The following is a 10,592-nucleotide window of genomic DNA, read 5'->3' as shown; positions in this document are numbered from 1 at the left end:
CTTACAGCAGAATAAGAAAAACTCACAGTACCAACTGAATCAAACAACATTCATTTTACCGACTGTCTTGGTAGCTGAATCTGGGTTTTGTTGGGGCTATCGGGATCGTTAACTCTGTGCTAACGAGGGCAGCGTTAGGAGGATGCTGCACTGGGGAGTGTATATGGAGAGGAGGGAGAGGTAAATTCAGGTCCCTGGTAGGTACAGAGATAATCACTGCTATAATGCCCGTTCCCACTGCGTATCACATCCCATCACATCACCCCATGTTAAGCAACCCAGGGCATTTGCCTTCTCTCCAGGAAAACCTGACCAGCTAAATTCCTCGCTCTATAGCAGAACTCAAAGTAGTAGGGGAAAGGAGAAGAAAATGCAATATAATAGGCCACGATATAGTGCTATCTATAAATATTTTACCAGGAAAGGTATGCGACTGGTATTTTGAACAAATCCCCAGCCACAGTTTTAATAAAGTGCCTTTAGCCTGCCACTCTGCTGTGTTTAAATATAATTCCAGTTGTCAGTCAAATCGCTGTATGTTATTAACCTATGGGCATAATTGCCTATTCCAAGTCTGCAGCTCTAAGAGGCTTTATGTATGATTGTAATAAATGAAATAACTTTTATGATTCCAACTCACAGTTGAACACATTGACATTGAAAATTACACATGCATACGCATTACTTTTGTCTTTCCCTATATAAGATATTATCGGTGCGACTACGACTGCAGAGGAAGACCCATGTTAGCGGGGAAACGCCTGAGCTTTGCCTTAGCTCATCTCTTCAGCTGGTGCCGCATGGAGACACTTCAGCCCATCCTGGTTTAAAATAACAAGTCTCCATCCAAATAAGCAAACATTTGTAAAATTTGCCACCGTGTGTATCGACGACAGAGAAATCCTTGTACGCTGCCATGGCCAAAGTGATTTATATCAGATTTAGGCATTGATGGCTGCTTTCTCTCCATCCCCAACCTCCTCCCTCTCTCACCGTGTCGTATTTTGTGGCTGTAGGAGGAAGCGATGCCGAAGGGAAGATTGGTTTGTTGGTTTATTTTTTATTTGTCACCACTGGGGCAAGGTGAACGCAAAGGGCAAAGGCAGCGTTTTCCAGCCTTTTTGTGCTGCTGAAAACCCACGGTACAAGTGGGAGGGCAGCGAAGGGTCACCGACTACCAAAGGATGTAGGTGCTGTGGGCAGCGGGTCCCGAAAAGCATCATCTCAGCCTCTCTTGGATGTCACCAGGCTTTACAAGAGATTATGGGCCCCCCAGCAGTAATCTGTGCTGGGAGCATCTCCTCTTGGCAGTGCCAGGCCCCTTGGCCTCTATCACTTGCCCAAATCGTTTTCATATTCATTGACTGGGGCTGGGAAACATCTCTCTTCATTTCAGCCATCTGAAAGGCACGGGGATAGTCTCCGCTTGCCTGCGGGACTGTCTCCCAGATGGGTAGAGGAACGGGCATCTCCAGAGGGTGGTTTGTCTCTGAGACGAGGGATGGCTGTCCATCAGCGATGGACATTCACACGACGTGATTCACAGGCAGGAGAGGACCTTTGGGCAGCTGAGATTTGGTAGGGTGAATCCCACCTCTGCAACTCCTCTACATCCCTAACCTAAAGGCTGCTGAAGAGAGGCTGGGGCACTTGGAAAACACTTGCTGAGGACCAGACCCTGCTTAAAATACCACAAGGGATCAGAGGAGCATCCTCCACTGAGCCTCCAGCCTGTTCCCAGCTCCCCAAGTACCCTTGGGAGAGGCAGCAAGAGGGGGATAAATCCCTTAGCCAGGCTGCTCAGAGCTTGCCTTGGGTATGGGAAGAGGCTGTGCTGCTGGCCACCTCCACTGACCAACCACGGGGGCCTTCTATGCCCTCGCTATCTTGCACTTCGTCTGAAATGGTCCCAAAACACCCTAAGAGAGACCCAGTTGCAGCCTTCTCGCTTGAAAACACCACGTCCTCACTGCAGGACAGGAACAGGCCAGGCTTCTGTTAACGTGGCTTTTAGGGCTGGGACAGGCTTACGTCCTAAAATCGGGATGTTTCCACTGAATGATATGATGGATGTTTTAGGGATCAGGGTTTCTGGGGCCAGTATAGGTGTGTTTATGTATCACGATGTATAGGTTCACGTGAGGAATGGGTGATGTCATTCAAATCTTTCTTGTCATTGGTAGTGATTGAAGAACTGTGATTAAACCTTTGGATGAGAGTCTGGGTAGCTTCTGAATGCTCTGTGCCTCTTCAGCGCCTCTTACCAAACTCCTCCCCTCTAGCCCATCCGATCTTGTTGAGGAGGTCAGGATCTGCCCCTCCAACTGCAGCACGATAGGAGCCATGGGAATCCCTCTTCTTTACTCATCCCCTGGCATATGGGATCTCTCGCTTCAGAGCAGCCCCATTCCCACCTTGGGACTCAGCCCTGGCTCCCTTTCCCCTGTGTTTTTCAGCTCTGACCCTTGGTTGCAGAGCAAAGCATGCAGAAAGCGCTATAGGTACCGGGCTACCACAGCAGCATCACCGCCCCGTAACCGCAGCACGAGCTGGGACCGTGTGCATGCCCAGCTGCGCAAGTGCCACGGTAACGGCGTATCCTCCATCATCACCAGCCACGTAGCAAAGGCTGGACCTGCCTTCCAGCTCCGGGGCGGCAGGAGATGTGAGCAGCCTCTCCTCCCAGCCTCTGTGCCAGGCAAAGCTCATTGGCTTTGCTCGTTTGGTTGCTCATCGCCCGTGGGCTTGGAGCAAACCCGGTCACACCAAGCATCTCGGCAGTGCTGATCTGTTAGGTCCCCACGGTCCTTCAGCGCGGCTCCTCATTGCAATTAATCCAATTACCGGCCCGATTCTGGGCATTTTGGGTGATGGGAAAAATATATTTTGAGGGGTTGCTTTGAGATGACTTAATAGGAGAAACGGGACGGCCCCGCTGTGCAGGAGCATCGTTAAAGCCCCGTCCCCCGCTCCTCGGGGCGCCGCGTTCGGCTTCCCCATTTGACCCCTTAATCTCCAGCGGTGATGTCACCGAAATCCCTGTTTGTGGTCTCGTTGGTGGTCTAAATTTAGCGCGTTTGAGGTGATTTGTGACTCTGTTGCTGGGGGGAGGAGGGGAAGCGGGGGGTCGGGGACTGACATGTGAGTCCTGTGTCATTGAGGCTTGTTTGGGCTTTGAAGACGGTGGAGTGGAGTGCGGAGATGATGGTGCTGTCCAGGAGGAGTGGAGAGGAAAAAAAATATGGGACTCACGGTCCTTTTTATAGCCTAAGCAATTTAATCGAGCTCGTTGCTTAGCCAAGATATTAAGAAAGGATTTTGCGCTCGAATCCTGATTAGATTTCCCAATAAAACACCCACTTTGACTGCTGCTGCTGGGAGATGTGTTGGTTTGCAGTTCAAGGAGGTACGCGGCATAAAAATAAACCGAAAAAAGGAGCTGGATGCTGCGGGGATGTGGAGGAAAAGACCTCTCCGCATGGAAACCATCATTCTTCATGGGGCTGGGCGAATAGCAGAGCTGGACGGGGCTGGGACTCGATGGAGAGCCGGGAAATGAGGGAAATAGAGGAATTTCCCACATCTTCCTTTCCGCCTCCTGGAGCCAGAGCATCTCGAGTCAAACCAGCGCTGCAGTCGCGAGCGAATCGGTCAGGGGGTGGGCGTGGGCAGGGAGAAATAAAAATGGCATAAAATCGCAGATGGAAGGATCTGCGCGCCCCGCTTCTGCGCTCCATCCATCCCTTTCCTCGCCCCACATCGTGGGTACCCGAGGGTCCCTCTCCCCGGCCCCTTCCAGCGTGTGACCTTGAGGCCAGACGCCTGAAGGTTATTCGGGGGCATCGCTGTGTTAATCAAACGTTCGCGCAAGCTGCTTAATTCCCCCCCTATAATCCAACCGGGGCTGGAGCCTGGCAGGTTTCTCGCCGTTATGTTTACATCGGACTGCCGGTGGAGGGAGGAAGGAGGGGATGGGGAGCGGGGTGGGGGGAGCTGACGTGCTTGGAATAAAATCGTGCCACCTCCTCCTCCATCCCTCAGCGAAAAAATCAAACGCATCTGTCCACCCCCCCACGCCATTTCCCTCCCCAAAGTGTCCACCCAGAAGAGGAGGGGCCGCGCCGCAGCTCATCTCAAGGGGGCAAAGGTCTTTGAGAAACCCCCGGCCTGATTTATTCAAGGCATAGCAATATTTCTTGGGATTAATATTAATAAGAGCCTCCTGCCCCCTCCTATCCATCCCCCTGAGCTGAGCCCGAGGGAGGCAGCTGGGCCCCGACGGGGCACCAGGCCTCCTGCCTTTGGATGCGAGGTGATGGCGTCTCTTCATCCCAGCCATTTTGCAAGCAATAAGTGGGTTGTTTATTTATTTGGGGTTATTTAGATCTTGTTTCTCTCTTCCATGCCGCAGCTCGTTAATGGAAAAGCCGTTTCGCTGGCTCTCCGGGTGAGGGCCATGTGCTGCAGAGGGATGCTCGGCGCAGAGTGCGGCAGGGCAGGGATCTGCCTGCGGGGATGGAGGCGATCCCAAATTGAAGGGACCCCAGATCTCTTTCTTTTTCCCCCTTTTATTCATTAAACAGGAGCCCTCTAGCAGTTCAGACTCTCCTGGAGGTCCAGGATGCGGAGGCACCCGCCCCGGGTTGAGCGGGAGACCGTGGGCTGCCAAATTGAAAGGTTGAGGTTTTTATTTTGGGGTGGATTTTGATATTCATCCCCCACCTGGTGCTGAGTGCGGGTCCTTCGGGGGGGTCCTGCCTCCACCGCTGGAAGAGAGGGGTGAGAAACCTCCGCGAACAAAGGAGAGGATGCGGGAACCCGCAACGAAAGAGCTTTATTGGCACGGCACGACCCGACAGGCTCCTTGCGGCATCCGCACCCGCCGGGATGCAAGCCCAGGGAGGGCTGCCCCGAAATACCTGCAGCACCCCGGGGTGGAGGGGTGCAAATTGGCGTCCCAGGGACCCCGAGCCGCTGTCAATGCTCCCACGGGCACCGTCCCATAGGTGAGGGTCTGCGTGCAGAGCTGCAAAGAGAGATGGACCCCCCCCACGCCATCATCAAGGGGCCCCCCAGCCCGGGCGCAGCTCTGCGGCCACCCCGCGGGGTGGGGGACCGTCCCCTCCAGTAAGGCCCTTCCTTGCTCCGTGCGAGGCACCTGCTGGGAGCACTGGGCCAGCCAGGAGGATGGAGGGAGGGATGGAGGGAGGGACGCGGGGCAGGTTGGCCTCCGGCTGCAAAGAGAAGGGAAGGGAAGGGAGGAGAAGGGATGGGAGAAGGGCAGGGAGGTGAAGGGCCGCGGCGGGGAGGGATGGGCTCCCAGGCACCTCTCTGGCTAAAAAGGTGGAGAAAAAGAAATAAATAAAAATAATAAAGGAGGGCAAAAATAAAGCAGCGGGGGGGGGTGGGTGGCGGAGCAGCCCCTGCGCTGCAGGCGGCTCTGCGGGGGCACCCGCTCCGCGTTAGGCCGCGGGGTCGCAGCATCCCTCCCTCCCTCCCCTCCCGCTTCCAGTTTCTTGAATTTTATTTTATTTTCTGAATAATTCAGGTGCTGTTCCCCCCCCCCCCCCCTTCCTTCCCACCCCCCCCCTCGGCTCCTCGCACACACACGCCTCTCTCCAGGGCTGTGTTAGGGGTATAATGAGGCAGCCGATGGGTAATTGGGAGCTTTTGTAGGGAGGATGTATGGCCGGGGCAGCTGCCGGGGGGGGGCGGGGGGGGGGGCAGCTGGTGGGGGGACACAGCATTTCCATACAAAGGGAACAAATGACATGTTTATCCCTCCAAGAGATTTACGCCCGGCCTCGCCCTGCAGACACAGCGCTCCCCCCCCCTTTCTTTTTCTCCCCAGCACTTTTGATTTAAATTATAAGGATTAAAGGGGGGGGGGTAGTAGAGGGGAAAGACACACAAACAGCCACCGGAAAAATAATAATAATAATAAAGCTTTAAAAAATCGAGGAAAAAAGCGGCTTTGCCCCAGCCTCCCCCCCCCCCCCCGCCGGGGGAAGCAGCGTGAGCCCCGGTGACCCCAGGACCTGCCCTTGCTTTTAGCAGGGAAAAACCCAGCGCTCTGCGGAGCAAAGGGGAGAGAAAAGGCACAGCACAAAGCGGCGGCAGCGGGGCAGCCCCGGGGGCAGCAGCCGCGGCCCCCCCCGGGCCCGCCCGCGGGTCACCCCCGAGTGACAGCTCCACATTTCACCCCCCGGGTGCCTGTGGGCGCGGGGACACCCCCCCAAACCCCCTTTTCCCCGGGAACCCTCCCCAAAAATGCCGTGTCGTCCCCCCCCATCCCTCTCCGCCCCCCCCCCCCCTCCCCGCGCTGCGGGTGCCACCTGCGCGGGTGCGCAGCGCTGCCTGCGCCGGGCGGGGGGCGGGGGGGGAGGATTTTGGAGGGGGGTTTCCGCGGGTGCGGAGAGCCGCGGAGCCGCCTCCGGCCTCGATGCTGGTCAGCCTCGTTCTTGGCATTCACCGCGTGCCTTAATTGTATGGACATTTAAATCAAGGTCCGCTGTGAACACGGAGAGAGGGGCCTTTCCTCGGGAGGAAAAAAAAATATAGGATAAGAGGGGGGAGATTGTTAAAAAAAATAAATTTAAAAAAAAAAAGGAAAAAGGAGGGAGGGGGGAAGGAGGGGAGGGGGGAGAGGGGCCGCGCTGCCCACCGCCCCCGCGGAGCCCAGCCTTTGTTCTCCGCGCCCCGCGGAGGGCTCGGCGCGCCCTTCCCGATGGGGGGGGGGGGGGGGGTAACTTCCAACCTCCCCCCCCCCCCCCCCCCAGCCCAGGGGAAAAATAAATAGCTCCAAAAGAAAAGAAATGGAAGGCTGTGGGGTGCTCCCCCGGCGGGGGCCGGGGCGGCGGGGGGGCCGCGCTGCCCCGTTACCTGCCCTCCGTCTCTGCCCGCCGCTGCCCGCTCTCTGCCCGCCGCTGCCCGCTCTCTGCCCGCTCTCTGCCCGCTCTCTGCCGCCTTCCCCGAGCCCCGCCGCGCTGCTATAAAGGGGGGGTCTGGAGGAGCGCAATAAACCTTCCCCCGTTCGCCTGCTGCAGTCAATCCTTTCGCTCAGATCCCAAGTGGTGCAAAAAAAAGAGGAGAGGGGCCCATCTGGCTTCTCATCAGCTTTGTCAAGTCTTGCATACGCTAAAATGCTAATGACCTAGATAGCTCATGCAAAATGCAGCAGAGAGAGAGGGAGGGAGCAGGGAGGGAGGGAGGGAAGGAGGGGAGGAGGGGGAAAGGCAGAGGGAGGGGGAGAGCCCGGGAGCATCACCCCCCTCCCCATCACCCCCCCAGCTGGCCAATGCACCTTGGTAGGTACCAGCCGGGCTTTGATTTGAAAGGTCACCCGGGTGCGATGGGGGGGGGGGGGGACGGGGACACGGGCAGAGCCCTGGCTTCACCCCCCCTCCGCCCCCCCCCCCCCCCAAAAAAGCCCCCATTGCACCCCCCCCCGGCGGGGTGCTGAGGGTGTCGTGCCCCCCCCCCCCTTCCCGGCCCGCCCCCCACCCCAACCATCTCCCCCCTCACCCCAAAAGAAGAGAGGCGAAGGCGATACCCCCTGCGGCGGTCCCTCCGTCCGGCGGCCGGTGCAGCAGCGCGGCCAGGCGCGTAATCCCGCGGAAGATGCTCGGGGCGGGGAGGGGTGTGCGCCCCCCCCGCGCTATGCGGAGGAGAGGCGAAAATTTTCTATATCTATGTATATAAAAATATATATATAGAAAAAAGAAAAGGAGAAGGAGGGGATGAGGTCAGGCCGGCGGCGGGGAGCGGAGCGGGCGGCTGGAGGGGCGCGGAGGGAGCGCGCAGCGCGGAGCCCTGCGCGGAGAGAGGAGCTGTCAGCGGCGCCTTCTCATTTATCATTAGCCAGCCCTAATCTTGCTCGCTGTCCTCCTTCGGTGATGTTGATCCACTTTCCCTCCCTCCTCCCCCAGCCTCTCCCCCCCCTTTTCCCCGCACACCCCCCTCCCCGTAAAGGATTATTCAGCCAAAAAAAAAAAAAAAAAAAAAAATCACAGCTGCTGACTCCGTGCGCCGAAAACAAGGCGGCTGCAGCCCTCGCCCCCAGCCCCTCTCCCGCAGAGATGCTCCGGGTGTTGTCCGCAGAAATGCTGCCTTTTAAAACAAGGAGCGACCCGCGGGGAAAGAGCCTCCAGCCCTGCCCAGCTCCCCCCCGCCGCCCCCCGCACCCGGCTTGGGGGGGGGAAACCCCTGGACCCCCCCTTCGGCCTCCCCCAGCCCCGCTGCGGAGAAAAGATGCTGCAGAGCTGGATGCAGCTTGCAAGGAAAAAAAAAAAAAAAGAGAAAAAAAAATGATAAAGGACCAATTTTGGATGAGGCTCTGCTTTCCCCCCCCCCCCCCGCCCCCCACTGCTGGTTTCATGGCTACGCTACTGTAATTATGAATTCTTCTTCTTGCGACTTGTGTGCGAGGGGCTGGGGGTGGAAGCGGCGGTGTTTTGCGGCTGACATCACTGCAGTGGCGTGGAGCTGACAGCTCCCAGGGCTGCGCTCGGGCTGCAGTGGCTCCTCAGCTTTTTTTGCAGCCTCTCTGCTGACAATTGTCAGCGAAGGCGGGGGGGGGGGGGAGAATGAAAAAAAGAAAAAAGAAAAAAACAACCAACAAACCCACCCCATCTCACTGCCTTCAAGGTGAATTTCAAGGAGAAGAGCGTGCTTTTTGTTTATGGTAAGGTCCCGATGTATACTGGCGATAAGAAACGCACGCTGTGGCTATCTATACATCTATATCCAGGGCTATCTATATATTCCCAGCATCGCCAGTCCTTACTGAGCACCGTTAGACCCCGTAACCTTGGCAGGGCGCTGCGCAGCGTAACCCAGGCTAAACCCCCGGCTAAAGCGGGCTCCGAAGGCAGGAAATCCTTTATTACTCGCCGGCTGGGATCGTATCAAGGGCGTGTGCCCGCTCCTGGGATCTCTGCACAAGCCGCGGCCACCGTGCCGCTGAGATCATTTCAGCTACGTATCGCGCCGCATCGCACGTATATTCCTTCCCATTGCATGAAGACAAATACATGCTTTTTCCCCCCGCTCCCCGCCCAATCGAGGCCTAGAAGTTGCTGAGAAAAAAACCCGGGTGGAAGCAGGAGCGCAGGGTTCGTACCCCGAGCTCAGACCGTGTGCGTGTGTCAGAGACGGGCAGAAGCACCCGGCTCTGAATAAGCACAAGGGCCCCGTGCGCGTCGGGCCCCCCTGCGACGCGCTCGAAATCTTTGTGCCGAGCCGGCTGAGAGCCGCGGCCCTTTCTTCTTAGTGCTGTTTAACAGTAGTACCATTTTGTTTCCATTACGTTAATGACATTTCATCTAATGCACCAAATCAGAGGACTTTTCAAGGAAATACTGGAAATGAGATGTCGAAAATTGTTCGGGAGAGTCACCAGCTCAGACACAAAAATCTCCCCGCCTGCCCTTTATAAAGCCACCTCCCCAGAAAAACCCATAACACAATATTATTTCATTAAAAAAAAAGCAAACCCTGTTTACCCTGAATGAGCAACTCTTCATAAACCTCCTTTAAACCGTTTGCAATTCAAATAGGAAATCGTATAGCACAGATGTTAAAGGTCTCGCTGACAGAAGCCAAGAGCCAGAGCATCCCTCCGAGCAGCTGGAGCCGCGGGCCGCACCAGCGTCAGCCCTGCCCGGCAGGCAGCTGCCCGACGGGGACTGCGCTGCCAGCCTGCGCCGGCGATGGGGTCACGGCATCATGTTATATATCTCCTCCTTGCTTTTCCGTCTTGGAGATTTTTAGGGAGCTGAGCTATTTTACTTAAAAATAAATATATGTCTTCCATGGGAGGTAAGTTAGTTGGAGGCGAAAAGCTGTAATTTCAATATCCATCCAAAATTGCTTCTCTATATATTTTTTTTTATAAGTAACAGTGCTTTATCTCTCCGTAACACCTTCCTTTGGAAGATCCCAAAGCGCTTTGGGAATCTGCATCAGCACTGATCCCAAGTAGCAATCTGAAGGAGGTAAATGCGATTCCCCCTTTTCACAAGTGGGGAAACTGAGGCCCCGGGGCCTCAGGGACGTTTGGCCACCCATCCTTCGTGGCTTCCAATGGAAGCGAGATGCCTACAGGGCCAAGCCGTGGAGATGGAGCCGCTGCTGGAAACCCCAGGGGCAGCTGGAGATGCAAACCCAGAGCAGGGCTCGTGTCGCCCGCGGCCCTTTGCTGGGCAAAACGTCTCTGCAAACCGGGCACGGGGATTTTCAGCTTGAATTTCAGCCCCGCTCACACGGGGGCTGGATGCCGCATTATAAACCCGCGTTGGATTAATGCTCAGAGGGATCCTGCAGATCCTGCAGGGTCTCTTCTAGTTCACGCTCTTGCCTGCTCCCCACCACGTTTACTGGGGTTATTTAAAGCCCACTTCAACCCTCTTGAAAATACATTATGCTTCCCTTAAAAACATAAATCCTTGGACTTAACCGATGATCCATTCCCTCCCTCTGCACTATTAGCACATTAAGAAATTAAACGATAAAACTCCTAAAGATCCGATTGACCAGAATCGCGTCGCTCCATATGGCACGGCATCTGTGTCCGGGCCTCCTGCGCGCCCTGT

Source organism: Nipponia nippon, unplaced genomic scaffold (assembly GCF_047370975.1).
Source record: "Nipponia nippon isolate SJK-2023a ecotype South Korea unplaced genomic scaffold, ASM4737097v1 scaffold_4, whole genome shotgun sequence".
NCBI classification, from domain to species: domain Eukaryota; kingdom Metazoa; phylum Chordata; class Aves; order Pelecaniformes; family Threskiornithidae; genus Nipponia; species Nipponia nippon.
The sequence above is the reverse complement of the archived record's forward strand: the minus strand, read 5'-3'. Positions refer to the sequence as shown.